Here is a 20,132-nt window from a genome sequence, read left to right as displayed (position 1 = left end):
TTTAAAGGCGAGTAACAGAGAGAATGAGAGATCTTCCATTTGCTGGTTCATTCTCAAAATGGCTGCTTCAATGGTCAGAACCGAGCTGATCTGAAGCCAGCAGCCAGAAGCTTCTTCTGGGTCTCCCATGCAGGTACAGGCTGCATGGTCCCAAGGTGTTAGGCCATCCTCTGTTGCTTCCCCAGGCCACAAGCAGGGAGCCTGTGGAAAGCGGAATAGCTGGGACTCAAATCGGTACCCATATGGGATGCTGGCATTGCAGGCAGAAGTTTAGCATACTACATCATGGTGCCAGGTCCCCATATGGTGTCATTTTTTTTTCAAGGTAGATATTTATATGCATTGAAAAATTTGGACAGATACACACTAAAATGTTAACTGTGGTTACCTCTGGGAGACAAGGTGAAGAATTTTCTTCTTTTGATTTGTGATTTTATTATTATTTAAATTGAATTTTTTTTTTTAATTTCAGGGGAGAGACAGAGAGCTTCTCTCTGCTGGTTTACTCCCTAGATGCCTGCAGTGGCCAGGGCTGGACTGGATCAGAGCTGAGAGTTGGGAATTAAATCTTGCAAGTCTTTTCTCTCACAGACCACAGAGCTCTAAGCTTGGGCCACAACAAGTTCATCTATTTTCCCTTTCTCTTACTCCGACTGAGCAATTTCTGTCCCATTATCTTCTTTTTTTTTTTTTTATTGGAAAGGCGGATACACACAGAGGAGAGACAGAGAGGAAGATCTTCTGTCCGATGATTCACTCCCCAAGTGAGCGCAACAGCCGATGGATGCTATGCCGATCCGAAGCCAGGAGCCTCTTCCGGGTCTCCCGCGCGGGTGCAGGGCCCCAAAGCCCCGGGCCATCCTCGACTACTTTCCCAGGCCACAAGCAGGGAGCTGGACGGGAAGAGGGGCCACCGGGACCAGAACCGGCGCCCATATGGGATCCCAGGCATGCAAGGCAAGGACCCTAACTACTGCGCCACCATGCCAGGCCCCCATTATCTTCTGATTCCAGCTTCTTCGTTCCTCCCCACCACCAAGGGAGCCTTTGACTCCCACATTTCCATCCTATTCTTTCCTCTTCGATTTCCTTGCAAGACCAATTTATCTTGGTTCTGTGAAGCACTTTTACAACAGCTTTCAGGTAAGCCTGCTGCACCTGCCACCTCAGGGTTGGTGAGTGTCGTTTTTCCATTTCTGGTTTCTAGTGAGATAAATGGTACTGAGGCAGGCTCCTCATCAGAGCCCGCTCACCCAGCATTCACTGACACCCCTGGGTAGTACACTTGTCACTCTGGGCCCTGGCCAAAGTCCTGACTCTACAGTGCTTTCCCTGATGTCTCCCAGCACGGATACGGGGAGGCAGGTGGAACGGATGTGTTTTGAATGGGTGGAGTTGGCATACTAGGCTTCCCTTGGAGCGTCCACAACACAAGGGCTTCAGTGTCTCATCACTGGCAGATTAAGGTGGTCCCTCACTCTACCTTCCCTGAGGTGGTGGGTAGGCATGGGGCTGTGGTAGAGTAGCTGCTATCCAAAGTTCTCTGCCTCCTTAGCCCTTAGGGGCTTCCTCTTTGTGCCAGGGATGTTTCTGAGTTCTTTTAAATATTTTATTAAAACTTATTTGAAAGGTAAAGTTACAGGGAAAGAAGGAGAGACAGATCTTCCATTTGCTGATTCACTTCCCAAATGACTGCAACAGCTATGGAGAAACTAGGCAGAAGCCAGGAGCCAGGAGCTTCTTCTGGGTCTCTTACATGGATGCAGGGGACTCAGGGACTTAGACATAAACAACCCCCACCAGTAGGAGTAACTCCCATGGCTCGCAGAAAACTACTTGAGGTGCCACATGGTTGATAGTTCTGGGGAATCCTCTTGCCTTTAATTCTTCAATGACTTGCAACTAATTAGCCCTTACCCCTTTCACTCTCTTTGTTCTTTGAGTGTGAGTTATTTATTTATTTAATTTTTTTTTCAGCCCATAAAGGAAGAACCTTGGAAATTCCCTGGCAGATAACGCCTGATTCATACAACTTGTGTCATACTTATTTAGAATTTCTGTGGCGCCTCTAGCTCTGGCTCAAGGAAGGCCCCCGACGCCCTTCCCAGCATCTGTGTGGATGCTTCTGGCTCTCCACTGGCCTTGTGTGGGGTTTCCCTCTCTTTGCTCAGCATCACTCCCTTCCCAAGAGAAAAATGGCCACAAGTCCTCCTGGAGGGGGAAGGAAGTCATTGCCACATGGCTGGGAGGTCAAGGGCTCCAGGGAGAAATTTGGAGATTTTGCTGTACTTTAGTTCATTGTTTCTGGAAACTTAGGAAGACCTGGAGTTCATTGGGCATGGAGCCGGCCATCTCAATAAGATGGTGGTGAGTATGCGCAGGCCGGGCCATTGGGCATTGGTGGAAGCTCACTCTGGTAGGTGCAGCTCCTCTGTGTTCATGCAGAAACTGGGAGGCTGCCCTCCGGAGTACCCTCCTGGTTGGATAGTGGGCTTACAGTGATGCATGGCAGATGGGGTCAGCTGGGTAAGCCTGGGAAGGGAGGTGGGCACAGACAGCATGGAGGCCATGCATACCACACCTCTCCCCACCTCATTCTCTCCTCTTTCCTCCCCTCAGCACGAGGCCTTGCTCAGCTCTGAGTGAGACTAACTGCTGAGTGTATGCAGAACAGACACCTGTACCCATTTCACAGGTACGCCAAGGCAGGTTGAGTGAGGTCGAGTGGCACAGCAGACAGCCTCTGAACCTCCTTTGAGTGTGCATGGTACCCTCCTCTCTCTACTCTCAACCCATCCCAGGGAAGCCTGGGTGGCCAAGATTCCTGTTCCGTTCAGATGACTGGCTATAAGGAAGGACTGCTGTTTTGTTTTGTGTGTTTGCTTGAGGAAGGGAATGGTTAGTTTATGCTTTTCCTATCATTCATTTGGTTTATTCTTGTTTTACTACAAGACAGTTCTCTCCTTTTTTACCTAAGTTATTAGAAGACCGCAGCTGTCCTTTGAGTGGTAGGCACAGTAAGAGTAACTTTGAACTTTCTTTCAAAGAATGATTATAACAGTGGTACACATGGAGACAAACGTCCCTCTGTTTGCTTTTTATTTCACAATCATTCCTGACTAGGTGTACTGAGGGTTGCTGCTTGACAATGGTTCTCCTGTTGGCACCACTTTCTCAGATTACCTACAAGTCTGCCAAGGCGGTTCTGAGACTGGCTTGTGGTGTCCAAGCCTGTATCTTACCTCCAGGCAAAGTGATAGCTCTGTGACCAAACTGTGCACTTCCACTCCTGGCCACCACTCCTCATCCTACAGGGGGTCCTGCCTCCCTGCTCTGGTGGCGGGGAACAAACCAGGAGCTAAAGGGAGGGCCTGGTGCAATGGCTCAATTGGCTAATCCTCCCCTTGCAAGCACTGGGATTCCATAAGGAAACTGGTTTGCGGCCCAGCTGCTCCACTTCCAGTCCAGCTCCCTGCCTGTGGCCTGGGAAAGCAGTGGAGATGGTCCAAGTCCTTGGGACCCTATATCTGTATGGAGACTTGGGAGAAGCTCCTGGCTTTAAATTGTGTTAGCTCTGACTGTTGTGGTCATTTGGGGGAATAAACTAACACATGGAAGGTCATTATCTCTCCTTCTCTTTGTAAACATGCCTTTCCAATTAAAGATAAATGAATCTTCAAAAAAAAAAAAAAGTTGAGGGAAGAGGCCCCAAAGCCCAGGGCTTCTTTGCTGCTTGGGGGTTGCCTGGGCTGGGGATCTGGACACCCAGGTAGTCCCATGCTGGTCACGGTGTGTAGCACAGTGGGGTAGCTACCAAGGAACATAGCTGGGAGACCTTAGTCCTGCTTGCAGGAGTCAATCAGGAGCGTTCATGACACTTGTCTATGAACACAGGGACCAGGGCACAGGAGCCCATATCAGCTGAGCACCTGCTCCAGGCAGTGCTGGGTGACAGCTGGCGCTGCAGGACACTGCTTGCTGGGGCTGTCTGGGACATGCACACTCAGTTTCACCTGCCCTGAGTAACTTCACCTCTTGGTGCTTCTTCCCAACTGAGCCAGCCACTGGCCCTCCCCCGTGCCCCTGCCTACCTCCAGAGTTGGGGGAGGGCTGTGAGGACTGCACGAGTGACAACAATGACACTTTGGTGGAGGAGAAAATCACAGCTCAAGAGAGTGCTGGGTTGTGCTCCAGTTGCCCACCAAGTTGGTGGCACAGCCTGAACCAGCACTGATCGCCATGTCCATCTGGAATGCTGTGGGACTGCATGTCATGGTCACTTGTCTGCGTCCTCAGGGCCCCTAGAGAGCCAGGGTGCATTACTGCAGAGCCCAGAAGCTGAATGGTTCTAGAACCACCAGGTCATCACCAGCACTACTGTCCTTACTGCTGTCAGGGCAGCATCACCCCAGGCACTTCCCAGCTCACCCTCCATGCCTCAAGTTCTTTCTCCAGAGGAGAAGGACAGCAGGCACGAGAAACCCTCTCATCATGACAGTCAGCCAAGCTCTAGGCTCTTCCCCTCCACCACAGAATGCAGCTCCTTTTCTGTCCAGGCTGGATAGGAAACCATTCTAGATGGAGGTCTCTGCTAGTCCAGGCAGACGTTTGTAGAAGTTCCAAGTTTCATTGTATGGATCAGCAGCTGGGATACCAGACAGGGCCCTGGTTAAAGGAATGGCCCAGAGGGGGAATGGACGGGCCTGGCTGAACCTCTGCATCCTGCAGGTGAAGAAACAACAGCTGCCGGCTACAGGTCCAAGGGATGAATGCATGAATGAAGGAGGTTGGAGATTCATCAGATGTGTCACTGGGTCCAGCTAAGGCCACAGGACTCCTGAGAGGGATGTTGTGTGTGTGTGACCAAAGCTGTCAGGCTGTCCCTGAGGAGCTTCTGGCTGTCCCCTCACTCTACCTGGCCTTCCAGGCCCAGATGTGCACAGGAGTCCATGCCCCAACTGCTTGGCTCCCACTCCCATCTCTCCATAGCCTGCTCATACCTCATATCAGCCTCTGCCCCCAACCTGTCTGTGTGTCCTTCCTGCCAGCATCATTTCCTTCAGAGGAGACAGAATCTTCTGCACATGTTGCCTGGGGGCCTGGCAAGAGTTAGATTCCCTCCCCATCAGGGCCCAGGGCACTGCACTCCTGGAACTTACTTGGACAGGGCCCACTGAGGCATGAAGCTTGATGTACCAGCCCCAGCTCCAGTAACATGAGACCTTGTCATATGCTGCAGGCCTGGCTGCAGGAGCAGCCACATCATGTGTGGGAACCTTGAACAAAATGAAGGCAGGACCCCGTTCTCAAAATGACAGAGGCCTCTGAGGCAATCAAGGGGAGATGGTTTCGGAGCCCCGGGCCTTTGGACAGACTGCACACCTGTGAGGTGGGCCTCATCCAGAGTGGGAGTGAGATCACAGGGATGCAGTGTGACAGACAGGAAACATACCCCATGTGTCCAGCTCTCCTATTGACGGGGCAGAAAAGCACAGAAAAGGCAACTCACTTGCCCAAAGCCACACAGCTTGCAAGAGGCTGACACTAGCTCTGAGCTTAGGGAGTTTGGCCTCAGGATGCATGGGGCTCCTCAACCACAGTGGGTTTTTAAATTTTTTTTTTTCATCAAGATTTTGGGGCCTGTTCCGAGGTCCTGAGGGCCCATGGTCACCTACTCCCCCATGTTACTCCCCACAGAGATCCAAATGTGGAGGATGAGGAGGGAACCGGGGTGGGGGGCTGTCCTGTGTTCTCAAAGTGGCGGCAGCAGTAGCAGGGCCACAATGTGCAGAAGCAAAGCACGAGGCCGGGTGGAACCTAGGGGGATGGGGAATGACCTGCAGGGATCTGGGGGTGAGGTATGGGGGTTGGGGAGGTTGGATGCCAGCCCTGGTTCCGCCATGTTTGGGGAAACCAGCAGAAGCCATATGTGGCCCTCGGGTCCCAGTGGCTGCTGGGACCAATCCTCCCCTCAGCCTGTCTGCTGGCTCAGTGGCTGGGCCCTGCTTTCATGGCTGCCCTGTTGGTGGGGTGGGCGGGAAGGAGATGAGCTGCAGAACCTGCCACCTGCCATCACCCTGGGCAGCAGAGGTGGAGGAAAATGGCTTTCTTGGAGCCATTGCAGGAGCAGGGAGCTGTGGGCCACTGATAGCAGCTGAGGCCTCCACCTGCCTCCCTTGCCCAGCATGGTTCCCGCTTAGTTTTGGCTAATGGTCCCATACGCTGTGCCTCAGTATTCCTGCCTCCAGAATGGGAAGATCAGAGCCTCTAGGGCTCCTCTAGGGCTGCTCTAAGTTGCCACTGCTGCCTGGAGACCTGGAAAAACATTAAGGATACAAAGTTTATTTTGTCCCCAGGTGAAGCAGCTACTCCAAGAATCTTTTGTGGGTCTGAGGCATCTGTGACTTTGATGTCAGGGGTAGAGATGGTGGCTTGCCCTGAGGAAGGTCACATTGTTCTGCTCTACCCAGCTGTCCAGCCCTGCCACTTCCAGGTTGGCCTATGGACCTTCCCGGCAGCCTGTGGGCAGATCCAGGCTTACCCTGAGCTGCAGAGAGGACTTCAAATGATGGGCTCGAATCCTGGCCCAGTACATATGGCTGGGTGACTCTGGACAAACTTCTTAACCTCTTTGGGTCTTGGCAGCTTTGTCTCTTCCCATGGGGGCAAACAGAGAAGCCAGCTCAGAGGGTTTTTTTGAGTTTTCCAGCAGTGAGCATAGGTGCTCCCTGAGTGCTTGCGTGTCCTAACAATGTGTGGGCTTTCCCAGCAGAACAAAAGTGGCCATGCTGGCTCAAGTCCCAGGGGTGACAGTCTCAGAGCCTCCCTGAGAAAAGCTGGTGACAAGAAGTGGCCCATGAGGGAAGAAGGCCTGGAGATGTGGCCTGAGCTGGACCAATGCAGGGGGCTGCCAGGGAACACAGTGAGTTTCCTGTTACTGGAGGTAGCCAATAGCTACACAGCAGGGATTCCTGACCACACGGCAGTTCTCCTTGCCCCTTCTGCAATCAGCACCCATCCCAGAAGCCCTCCACGGGGTCCTAGCCTGGCTGCAGTGACAGACACTCCCAGGTTCCTGTCCTGTCTCTGCCCAGTCCAGTTGGGCAGTCTGAGACAAGCTGTCCCATCCCTCCTGACAGTGACACACACACAGTTGAGGATGAGGTGGGCTGATGCTTGGAGGAGCCTAGTCCATCCTCATTCCAGCCTTCCTGGGAAGCCAGGCTCCATCTCCATCAGCCCACATCCCTGCATTCCTGGGGCTCACCAGTGTCGTCTCCATTCTCATGCCTGGAGTGAAGGTAAGCCAGGAGGAGATCCGTGAGCAGCACAGGTGTCCTGGGAACTAGTAAGCAACACTGGACTTACTGTCTTGGAGATGGATCAGAAATGGAGCAGCCAGGCCTTGAACAAGCACTTCAAAATGGCATGTCAGTGGTCACAAGTGGTAGCTTAAGCTGCTGCATCATAATGCTGCCCTTCACTCAGGGATACAGTGTCAAAGTTGATACGTCTACTTAATAATAATCATCACCATCATAGTAATAGTAATAAGCAACAGCACAAGACTTGGGTTCTGATGAGTTCTGAGGTTGAGGTCTGGGAAGGCTTCCTGTAGGATGTGGGCTAATGGATGGGTCCACAGAGCAGGGAAAGATATCCCAGACACAGGGAGAAAAGCAGAGACACCTGCATAACAGAGGTGGGGATAAGGACAGGTCAGAGGGGAAGAGAGTTCTACAAAGGAGCTATAGCTCCCCCAGAGTTACAGGTCAGGGGTCAGGGAGTGAGACTTGACATTTACTCCATTGTAGCTGTTGTGTGTGCAGGCACTGAGCGCCCAAGAGATCATGGGAGTGGAGACTCTCATGGAAGTTGAGAGGTGAAGAAAGAAAGGAGGGGTCTGGGACCTCTTAGGGTCACTGATGAACGGGCTTTGACCTGGAGCTCATGAGTGCCCTTAAGGGACAAGGTACAGGATAGGGACAACCTGGGTCCTGGGGGTCTCCCCAGGGGCAGGCAAGTGTCAATGTTTTTGGTAGGGATTGGGAAAGAGGCAGGCCTGGAGCCAAGAAGGTCAAGTCTTGCCCAGGTACTTCAGTCTGGGAGTGTAATCCAGGCTGCTTGGCCAGCCCTGGGGGGGCTCTGGGAAAGGCCCCAGGAGAAGCAGAGGTCATGACAGACACAGCAGCACCAAGATGGGAGACTCTGTCTGGTTGCCCTGTTCCCTTAGCCATCCCATCCAGGCCACCTTCTGGGATGGCCTCTGACAACAATGATGTCATTACTATGGGCTTGCTTGTTTCATCTTGTGTAAAGTGCAGGCAGCCGAGCAGGGCCTCCCACAGGCTATGTGTTCCAGCCAGGGCTTGAAGGTGGGAATTAGAGTAGTCCAAGATGAAACTAGCTGGGAGGAGCCTGCCCTCGGGCCCATCATCTTTGGCCACAGTTTCCCAGGAGATGGCTTGGTGGGCCAGAACCTTCTGAGACTTCAGGGGCTTGCAGCCAGGTACTGGAGGCCTTTCCACAAAACACCCAGTGGCCCAGGACTCAGCAAATGTATTCTGGAATATTCACACAGGTAACAAGTGCTGGGCCGTGAGGTTTAGAGCAATGGGTTTATAATGGACCAAGGATTCTCCCTTATGGCAGATAACCCACTGATACATTTAGAAGGAATGATGGAATCAGAAAATCATTTGGCAGAGCTGGCATTGTGGTGCAGGAGGCTAAGCCACTGCCTGTAACACTGGCATTTCGCATGGGAGTGCCCATGTAAGTCCTGATCCAGCTCCCTGCTAATGTATTTGGGAATGCAGCCGAAGATGGCGCAAGTCCTTGGGTTGCTGCACCTACATGGGAGACCCTGATCGAGTCCTAAACTCTTGGCCCTAGGCTGGTTTAATCTCAGCCATTGTTGTCATTTGGAGAGTGAACCAGTGGATGGAAGATCTCTCTCTTGTTCCTTATCACCCTACTTTTTAAATAAATAAAATCGTTCTTTCAAAAAGCAAATCACTTGGCAAGTGTCATCCTAATTGTATCAGGTAAGGATCATCCATGGAGGCCAGCAAGGAAAAGTTTGAGGGCAAGGAGAACCTTGGCACCATCTCAAACAACCTCCCCACAAGGTACAAAGTGAGAACTTGTAACTTTGCTGTGGAAACATTTGGCAGACACCATCTTAATTAACCAGGGAATACAAGCCCACCTTCTCCACTTAAGATCAAAGGACAGTGCGTACCTCCTGACAGCACACACACCCCCACTGCGGGACTGACAGCTTGAGTCTCACTCCAACCCAGAGACCTTCAACAACATGAACTAGTCATTTCAGGGGGTGAAAAAGGCAGCCTTCTGACATACTTGAGAACTGGCCCGGGTTAAAAGACGCTGCAGAGGTCTGATGACTACAATAATTGCACCCCCTGATCTATGGTCCCTGGAGAGGATAGATCAGATTACTGCGCTGGGTGTGTCTCTGCATTCTGATTTCCATCACTGTGTTGTGGTTATGGAAAAAATGTCTTTGTTTAAAGAAACACACTGTGGAGTGTTTAGCAATAAAAGGGCGCCCTGTTGTCAGCCCACTCTCTAGACGAGTTGGTTAGGGAAAAAAAAAAAAAAACTTGGGAGCAAGGACAAAATGTTGATATTTGGGCAATCTGGGCAAAGGGTGCATGGGGAATTCTTTGCACAATTCTTGCAACTTTTCTAAGTCCTGAATGCTGTCCATATCTGAAGTTTGAAAGAATGAACTGAATTGGGTTATAAGGGGGAAAGGCGGAGAGGGCATTCTAGAAGAAATGCCAGACTCCACCAAGGGTTGGCGGCAAACCTTAACTCCTTGTGCACAGAGCAGATCAAATGAAAGACAACAGAACCAGCCCAGGAGGGTCCTGCATCCCCTGGCAGCAGATGCAGCTGCAGAATCCCCTTGCCACAGGGTTGGCGCTGCCAGCACTGAACACAACTCACTGCACCTCCATGGGCAGAGCCCCAGGGCATGTGGGACCCTGTGCATCAGCACTCATTCATGTACCTATACACATGTACCTATAACCCACTTTGGATTAATGCTCACAGAGCCATACACCCCAAACCAAGCCGCTGTTCCCCAGGCTGGGCCCCAGAGGTACTTGTTGGATAGGGCGAAGGACAAATGTTCATTTTTCTTATTCTTACACTTGTAGAAACCAAGGGAGTTTTATTGACTGCCTCAGTAGAGCCTCTTTTAGATTGAAAAAATGTTTCTTTGCAATAAATTATCTTGCATTCTCCCTTAGGAACCCAGGACATATTCTGATATATTGGGCAGCATAAGATAATGAAATTATTGTATGTCAAATACAGATGTGAGGAACACGTGGAAGACTCTTTAACAGCATTAGTGCTTAAAGGTAGAATTTAACCTTGCCACATTTATCATGTGATGCGTTCTCTCTCACTGATTGTAAATAAGTTATGAAAGCAAAGACATCTCAAAATAATACTGTGGTTTGCGCCCAAGTCACCCACCAAAACTGTAAGCTAAAGTTTGACTTATGGAAGTGTAAAAAGAAGTGAAATAACAAGAACTGAGTTTGACAGTGCTTTAAAAAGAAAAAAAAGAAGAAGGAGGAGGAGAAAGACTTAAAAAAAAAAAAAAGAAAAAACCAGAAATCATCTGGTGTGTTTTCATCATCCTCCTGTCTGGTGTCTAATTGAGGACCCTAGAGTGTTCTGGAATGTTGGCCATCATGTCTGCCCAACCACCCGACAGGTGAAAGGGTAGATGGGAATTCTTTGTGCAGTTCTTGCAAACTTTTCTGAGTCTGGAATGCTGCCAAAATTCTAAGGTTTTAACAACTGAGTAGGATTTGGCAAAGGGGAGAAGCAGAGTGTGTTTCGGAAGCAATGCCAGATTCCCCATGAGCAGAGGTCTTTGGGTCACCCTGATGCCGAGATTGGCAGCTCTCTGGAAAATTCTGGTTTGACAGAGGGACCCTGTGGGGGCAGGCAGAGCCCCCTGCCCCCAAGGCACATACGCTGAATGTGTCCCCAGGGAGCCAGCCTGCTTGTCCCTTGTCCTTGAACACAGTCTGACTTTAAATGACTGTTCCTTAGGGGTGAGGATATCTGTGCACAAATGGAAATAGCTAAAAAGCGCGCAGTGGTCAAAACAGAATGGCTCATGGAGTGGCTGAGGTTGAAGGGGCTGTAAGTCGAGGCCTAGGCGCGCCTCCTGCTGTCTGTTGGGCCCAGGGGCTCAGTGGACATCAAGGGCAGGGCTCACATATTGTGGTTCTTTTGGTGAGAAGGCATCTCTGGCCGGGTGATGAGAGCCTTACCCTAGAGCTGGCTTGGGTCACTTCCCAGCTGCGTGTCTCGGGGGCGAGGCTCTTGTGCCCCACACCTTAGTCTCCCCACTTGGGAAATGGGAAAATATCCACTGTGAGGTTCCTTGAGGCAGGCCTTGGCCAGGTGCTGGCAAAGAGCTGGTACTGATGAGTGGCTTCTGCAGCTACCACTTGTTGTCACCTCACAGGACACAGGAGCAGTGACGAGCCAGGCCTCCAGCAGGTGCTGTCACCTGCTCTCAGGGCCTGGGGTCTGGGAATGCTCTGTCTGCCCACATCCCCCTGGTTAGCCCAGGAAGCAGGCAGGGGACAGCTCCTCCATGTCTGTCTAGAAATTACACTCTGGGTATTTGTTGTGGGCCCCGAGCCCAGGCAGCAGCTCTGAGCTTAGGGGAAGGGTGAGGGGTAGAGTAAGTGAGGAGGCTCAGAGGTACAGGAGGAGGGCCTTGGGAAGCCCTGGGCCAGGTCCCAGCCACATTCATTTGCTGTCCCTGGAAAGACCATCCTGTGTTGGGGCTGGCCCCAGTGGTGGGTGGGGGTGGAGTTGGGGGGAAGCTCTCAGTATATACTGGGGGCCTTGTTTTTCTCAGGTGGGACGCTAAGGCAGGTCTGTAGCTTGGTCATTGGCAGAGGGTGAGGGGGAGGATGATGGGGCTGTTTGGATGGCTCTTTCTCCTTTCATTCTGACCACATTAGGCTCCTGGGGACCCATAGCCAGGCATCAGGCACCAGAAGCTCACTGCTGGCTTCATTCCAACCTGTGGCTGCCAGCTGTGTGCCAATGGGCACTAGGTCTCTGACCATAATAAGATCCATCACCAGGATAATGGAGCACCCATGTGGCATGCTCTGCATTTAAGGCACTGACCTAGGAACATATTGGTTTAGCCATTCATTGCAGCTCTGGGAAAGGGGCAGATGGAGCCACTGCTAGCCTTGTTTTATAGCTCGGCCCACAGGCACAGAGAAGGCAGACAACTTGCCTCAGGTCACACAGCGCAGAAGGAAGAAGTTAGAGAGAGTCCACACAGTGAATCATGGATGCTCTACTTCCGGACTTGGCATCAGGGAAAGGCCGATGGCAAATAAGACAATGGAAAATATATCTACAACCCACCCAGAATTTTTGTAATGAATGGCCTGGCTTTGGCTGCACCAAGAAGCTGATCACGGAGCAGGGAGAGATGCAGGGAGCAGAAGTCTGCCTCTGAAGACACAAGGAATAAGACAGGTGACCACCAAGGCAGGCTAAGGGCATGGACCTGATAGCCAAGGACGTGCTGATCCAGCGATGCAAAAACCCTGTGTTCAAGTGCCATGTGTACACAACAACAGCCTGTCAAGCCTGCAGGCTGGGTGCCTCATGGCCTGGGTGCAATTCCTGGAGGGAGAAAGGTTGGCCCAGCAGGGATGGGGCTGGCTGCAGGAGATACCGGTACATGATCCGGGGGTGGGGGGACGGCACAGGAAGAAGTTCTAGCAAGTCAGGGTGGGGCCAGCCAGGGAGAACTCTGGAAGCTGATGTCAGGGAAGGGCAGGAATGTCGGTTCTGGCTCGGTTCATAGCCCTCGCCGAGCTGTAAGGCTGGGCTCCAGGAGAAGGTCTGGCTGCCGAGAGAGGAAGCACAGAGCTGCCCTGACAAAGATCCTGGGGTACCCCATCAGAATGCACACCCTGCTTCTCACCTTTGACTTGCTGTATGACCCTGGTCATGCTATTAACCTCTCTGAAAGTTGAATAAAATAGTTCTTACTTTCAAGAGTGAATATTCTGGCAACACACATACTCTCTGGGGCACTTAAACACATGTGTGTTCTGTAAGATTCGTCAAATACAGATGTGGTAGGTTCAGCCATCACCAGTGACACAGGCAACTCAGTTCCAATCCTGTCTCCTCTGCTTCCCATCCAGCTCCCTGCTAATGTACCTGTGAAGGCAATAGATTATGGCCCAAGGGCATGGGACCCTGCCACCCACAAAAGGGATCTGGATGAAACTCCTGCTTCTGGCCTGGCTTCTCCCTTGCAATTATGGCCTTTCAATTAAAAATACAATAAAAATACAAGTAAAACTACAAGTTCAAAAAGAACTTATTAACTACAACAGGTGGGCCTGCTGGAAGTGTTCTGGGCTATGTCAATTTATTTCTTGTCTCTGCCAAGGTGGTTTAACTATGCTGTTTAGCAAGAACTCCACTCGAGGTCAGGAGCAAACTGTCTCCATACTTCCAAGTGCAAGCAGTTGATAAGAGAATGGATCATTGGGTTTTTTTTCATGGCTTCTTCGTGTTCTGAACAACAAGAACTCCCTCATTCTACACGACCCTAAGACAGGAGCCAGAGCCAGCACAGGTTACAGAGCAGCCCAGCCTCTCCCTTGGAGAGGGAAGTGGTTGTAAAGCCAGCAGCACAAGCATCTCCTGGGTCTTGAAGTGGACGTTACGGAGCACAAAGGAGTGGCATGGAGGGTGACCTGACTCCATCCTAACCCAGCCACAGGAGGAGGGCCTCAGAGATCACCCTTGGTTTCCTTGCACATGTGTGTGTGTGTGTGTGTGTGTGTGTGTGTGTGTGTGTGTGTGTGTGGTGTGTAACAGGGGATGGGTTGGGGCAGCTGAGTGTTATGGAGCCCCAGGCTGGTTATGGACATGGGACTGTGAGCAAGCAAAGCAGGATAGGAAGGTGCAGCAAGTTGAGCCAAGCATTTCTAGGCAGTTCACGGTTACCCAAAGGTGACTATTGCAGGCAGAGGGATGCAACCCCTGCCCCTAACCCGGGGATGAGGCCCTAGGTACTCCTCCTACCAGAGGAGTACCAGTACCTAGCCCCACTGTCTGGGGCTAGGGGGCATCTGATGGTCACAGTGGGGGCAGTTCTGGGAACTTCCTGACCCACGAGGGTGGTTTTCGTTTTCTGTGCAAGGAGAGGCACCTCCACTCTATCTGTTTTCCCTTCTCTCCCACATCTCCCACCACAACTCCCACTCGGAAAGACAAGAGGCCAGGAAGCAAATACGTCCCAAAGGAAACTGTTGGCAGAACAGGAAAGCGCGGGACTCTGGCCATCCCAAAGTGGCGGCCAGGAGGCGCCTCCCACTCCCCCGTGCCCCACACATTCCTGCCCCAAGTGCTCCCCAGGCGTCCAGCCACAGCCCTGGCTTCCTCTGGTGCAGCCAGAGGAGGCTGGGGTTGGGGGGTTGAGAGGGCCCCAAGTAGGCTGAGAATAGCAGGTGGGCTGGCTGTAGAGCAAGGACAGCTATGGGTGCCCCTCTGACCCTCTTCACTCTCCTGATGCCAGTGGGAAGGGGTGTGGGAAAGGAGTACCCCCTGCCCCCCCTCTGCCTGACCGGCTCTTGACTTGGTGTGTGTTGGAAGGCAGACTAGGAGGGCTATGCGTTCCCGCCAGCGGTGGCTCGCTAATTGCAGGTTTCCATAATGATCCGGGAAGGATGGGCCGCTGCCACAGAGCAGCTAAGGAAAATGCTGCGTGGCAGCTGTTCCCAGGAACGCCGCCACCAGAACCATCGGACCACCCTGGTGAACCCTTTCTGACTCCTCCCACCCCTCTTCCTGTGACACACGGATCACACCAGCCTAGCCCTCCCTGGAGGCCACCCGCTCTTCCCTCCACAAACACTGGCCCTGGGAGCACCTATCCCCCCTGGAAACCCCATCCTGAGGACTGAGACAAAACTTTGGGGCCTGTTGGACACTTAGGAGATGCACTCTTGGTTCAGCTGCTCTGTCCTCACTCCTACCCCTCCCTCCCTCCTCGCTGCTTCCAGCTTCCAGCGTCACCTCTCCAACACAAACTCCCCTCCTCTGCCTCCTTCACGTGTCACAGGCCTTGCAGTCATGGGCTTCTGCACCTGCCGTCCTCTGGCCACCATGCAGCTCTATATCTGCTGGCGAGGTACCAACACATGCACTGTGAGAGCTTGGCACAGTGGCTTCACTGGCCCTCAGCAGTGTCTCCTGAGGTCATCCCAAACTGCATACTATCCCTGACCATCACGCTAGGCAGCAACCTGCCCAGGACCTTTGCTACCCCAGAACGCTCTTTCTCTGCTCCTTGCCCAGCACCACTGAGGATACAGATCCAGTTTTACACCTGCTGGGTGGCCTCTAGGTTACCCCTAACCTCAGAATCCTTTCTTTTTTCCAAAGCCCCAGGTCTGATTGAACAGACACATATACATCAGAAATGTACACACACAAATGCATGTGGATACATGTAAACATACCTCCCCACACATGCGCATGCACACCACAAATGTAAACATGCATCTTTCACAATGTACATGTCAGCCAACAATGCAATACACACACACACGGCAGTAGTCTAGCAAAGGCTATCACCTGGTGTCAGGATGGCCATAGCAGCTGGTGCCAGCACACTGTCTAACATTCATCCAATGACAGCAACACTGAAGCATCGGGTGGCTAGGCAGACACACATGAATACATGCATGCACAACAAAAATGCTCAGTGGGATGTGTCTGCTACATTTTCACCTCCTTTCTACCACTAGACAGTGGTGTGCTACTCTCAAGGACTCTGACTATTTTCTGACTATTTTATTTTTTTTCATTTGAAAGGCAGAGAGAGAGAGAGAGAGAGAGAGAGACTGAGTCATAGATCTCCTACAACTGGCTCGCTCCAAATGCCTGCAGCAACCAGGGATCATGGATGGTTAGGTGCAGCCAGGCCTTCTGCAATCCCCATACCAGGACACTCCCCAAGGACAGCAGAACACTGCTATACCAGGGAATAACAGCTCTGAGCACGCAGGCCCAAAGCCTGCGAGCACGGTGACAGGTGATCCCCATGGCTGCATCATGGATTCCCTACCTCTCCCTGTAAGGTGCGAACAGATGTCTCACTCTCTGTAGCGGTTGAGGAGGATCCATGAGCGCTCATGCAGGGACAGGCACGACATGTCTATGTGAATAAAGCTTTATTGGAACACTGTGGCCCTTATGCAATCATGGGGCCATTCTACAGGTGCTTCTGCCTCACAGTGGCTGCACTAAGCAGTTGCAGCAGAGCTCTGGGGGCCTGCACAGTCTGCAAGATGTGGGACAGGCCTGTCGGCCATTAGCCCAGTGGAACACCTAACGTGGCAGATGGCTGGCAGGCAGTGGCTTCACTCATTCCCACTGCAGGAACAGAGAGGGACCATGGAGGTAGTGCCAGTCCCATCTGGTCCTAACCTGATGACAAAGGAATCACCAGCCATGTCCTATGTTTAGCTCCTGCGAGGAGTCTTAAGAACTGGGCCTGGTGTGATGGCTTAGTGGCTAAATCCTCACCTTGCACATGCCTGAATCCCATATGGGCTGCTTCAATTCCCATCCAGCTCCCTGCTTGTGGCCTGGGAAAGCAGTAGAGGATGGCCCAAGGCCCTGGGATCCTGCTCCCAAGTGTGAGACTTGGAAGAAACTCCTAGCTGCTAGCTTCATATCAGCTCGGGGGTAAACCAGTGAATGGAAGATCTTTCTCTTTCCCTTTCTATGTAAATTTGCCTTTCCAGTAAAAATAAGTGAAATCTTAGAAGAAGAAAATGTCTGAAGAACCAAGGACAAGGCACACCAATTTACTTTACAGAAACAAATCATGCCCTTGCCAGGGCCCTGAGCTTGGAAGGGTGTCCTGCCACGAGACACTGCTGGCGCATGCTTTGTGCACGCGCTTTCTGCACAAATGTGTGGAGGCACGAGGGTGTCCCTGAAATCACACTAGTGAGCAGACTGTGGGGAGTTAGGCAGAACAGGGGCTTCTGCACCCCCAGGACCCTCCCCCAGTTCCAGAGCCTTTCTCTGCATCAATCATCCACAATTGAGCCTTATACTCCACTCTCAGTGGCGCCCCCAATGGACCTGAGGGAGGCCACACAGTTCTTGGGGGTCCTGCTGGACTACAGTGGGCCTGTAGTTCTGGGCAATGGTTTAGCAGCATATAGCTCTCAACTAGTTTTTTTTTTTTTTAAACTTTCATTTATTTTTATTACAAAGTCAGATATACAGAGAGGAGGAGAGACAGAGAGGAAGATCTTCCGTCCGATGATTCACTCCTCAAGTGACTGCAATGGCCGGTGCTGCACTGATCTAAAGCCAGGAGCCAGGAATTTATTCCGGGTCTCCCACACGGGTGCAGAGTCCCAAGGCTTTGGGCCATTCTCTACTGCTTCCCCAGGCCACAAGCAGGGAGCTGGATGGAAAGTGGAGCTACCGGGATTAGAACTGGCGCCCATATGGGATCCCAGCACGTTCAAGGCAAGGCCTTTAGCTGCTAGGCCAGGCCGCCAGGCCCCCAACCACTTTTTCAAAAAGATTTTATTTATTTTTATTGGGAAGATATACAGAGAAGAGTAGAGACAGGACGATCTTCTGTCCGATGATTCACTCCCCAAGTAGCTGCAATAGCCGGAGTTGAGCTGATCTGAAGCCAGGAACCAGGAGCTTCTTCCAGGTCTCCCACATGAGTGCAGGGTCCCAAAGCTTTGGGCCTTCCTCGACTGCCTTCTCAGGCCACAAGCAGGGAACTGGATGGGAAGTGCAGCAGCCAGAACATGTGAGATCCTGGCACATGCAAAGTGAGGACTTTAGCCACTAGGCTATCACACCAGGCCTTCCTTTAAAAAATGTTTTATTCAAAGACAGAGAGATCTGTCTGGTTCATTCCCCAAGTGGTCCCAATAGCCAGGCTGAGTCAGGCTGAAGCCAGGAGTCAGGGGGCTTCACCCAGGTATCCCACATAGGGGCAGGGGCCCAAGAACTTGGGCTATCTTCTACTGTTCTTGCCAGGCCATCAGCAAGGAGCTGGATGGGAAGTGGGCCTGCCACAACATGAACCAGTGCCCATATGGGATCCCGGCGCATGCAAGGCAAGGACTTTAGCTGCTGGGCTAACGCGCCTGGCCCATATGGGCAGATTTTTGAAGGTTGGGTCTCACGCCAGGATAGCCAATGCCTGTAGGCCTGGTTTAGCTGGAACTGGAAAGTCCACTTCCAAGACCACTGCTGTGTCTGTTGGCAGCCCTGAATCCTTCATAGGCTGTTGGCCGGAGGCTTCATTTCCTGGCAACATGGGTCTTTCTGCAGAATGTCAGAGTGAGTAGGGGGAGAGAGAGAAAAAGGCTGGATCTTGTGTAATCTCATCTCAGAAGTGACATAAGGTTGCTTCTGCCACAGGCTGTTGCTCCTACAGACTAACCCAGGTATAGCACAGGAAGGGTCTAAGGAAGGATGTGATGCCAGGGAGTGGGTCCTCGATCCCTGTGTATCAGTTTGATTTCCCTTCTAGTCATTCAGGTTTGTTTTCCATGTTAAGTGAGCCAGTGAGTGGCTTGCACCATGGCTGCTTACTGCAATGCCAGCGTTTCTTACAGGCGCCAGTTCTGCTTGTGGACTGGGAGGACACTTGAAGACAGCCCTAAGCCTTGGGACCCTGCACTCATGTGGGAGACCAGGAGGAGGCCCAGGCTCCTGGTCAGATCGGCACAGCTCTGGCCGTTGCAGCCATTTGGGAAGCGAGTCAATGGACAGAAGATCTTCCTGTCTCTCCTCCTCTCTGCATATCTGCCTTTCCAATAAAAATAAAATAAGTCTTAAAAAAAATCTGCCCATAATAAGTGCACGCTCTATCAGGCTGTTAAATGTGTGGGGTGGGTGGGTAATTGGTAGGCCAGGGGGAGGTAACTGAGCCAGCTGCTATAGCCTGGGAGGTGGGTGCTGTCATAACACAGGTGGGGGTGGCTTTGTGCCTGGGTACTGGGCAGGAGGCAAGAGGCTTCTGAGGAGTGGGGGGAAATCTACGAAGGAGAGAGTGCCACTAGAAACAGAGACTCTAAACAGGTGGCTGGGGAGGGCTCTGGGAGGTGCTAATTGTTGGGGCCTGGAGCAGGGCTTCCAGTGAGGTAGCACCAGGATGTTTAGCAACAAATGTTTCCTACAGTTAGGCAGAAAACTAGAAAACGCTTCTAAGGACTCAGGACTTAGTTGGGACTGGTGCTGTGGTACAGTGGGTTAAACTGCCACGTGCAATACTGGCATCCCATATGGACTCCAGTTCCTGTCCTGGATGCTCTACTTCCAATCCAGTTCCCTGATAATATACCTGGGAAAACAGCAGAAGATGGCTCAAAGGTTTGATCCACATGGGAGACCTGGATGAATCTTCTGGTTCTTGGCTTAGGTCTGGCCCAAACCGGGCCATTGAGGCCATTTTGGGAGTGAACCAACAGATGGATGATATCTCTTCCTCTCCGTGTCATCTCTCTGTAAATCTGTCTCAAATAAATAAATCTTAAAAAAAAAAATTCCCATGACTTTGTTAAGAGCTTTGTGTTGAGAAAGGTACTGTCTGGGTACAGTAAGATGTGAGAGGATAGAGATAAGTTACGGGGGGGGGGGCGCTGCTAGTTTTAAAGATTGCCAGACTCTCCATATGGCAAACGATGCTAAAATTAGGAAGCAGCTTCTGAGCAAAGATCAGATCCAGACACTTGCAGGAGAGTGTCGTCCAAAGACCAGGCTGAGGGTGTGGCTGGGAAACCCTTTGTCAGGATCCTAGGAGGATCAAAGGTGGGACGCAAAGCACTGTTTCGGTTAGACAAAAACCTCCTTGGTGATGTCAGTGTCGCAGGCCTCAGATCTCGTCCAACCACTGAGCTGCCAGGCAGCCGCAGGGCATTGTCCCCCAGTAGAAGCTGAAAACAGAGATGGGATGATCTTCAAAAGGGCCGTGGGTGGGCTTTGATCTGCACCAAACTCAGGAGGAATCTCCGAAGACT

General features: G+C 51.8%; 1 protein-coding gene across 1 annotated transcript in view; it reads right to left on the bottom strand.

Moving 5' to 3' along the window:
* Positions 1 to 20,132, bottom strand: part of CTIF (cap binding complex dependent translation initiation factor) — a 233,404-nt gene that overhangs the window by 85,603 nt on the left and 127,669 nt on the right. The window lies entirely within an intron of this gene.

This window comes from Ochotona curzoniae, unplaced genomic scaffold (assembly GCF_017591425.1).
Source record: "Ochotona curzoniae isolate NIBS_2020 unplaced genomic scaffold, NIBS_Ocur_1.0 contig_43, whole genome shotgun sequence".
Lineage (NCBI taxonomy): Eukaryota > Metazoa > Chordata > Mammalia > Lagomorpha > Ochotonidae > Ochotona > Ochotona curzoniae.
This window is presented reverse-complemented; position numbering and strand designations above follow the sequence as displayed.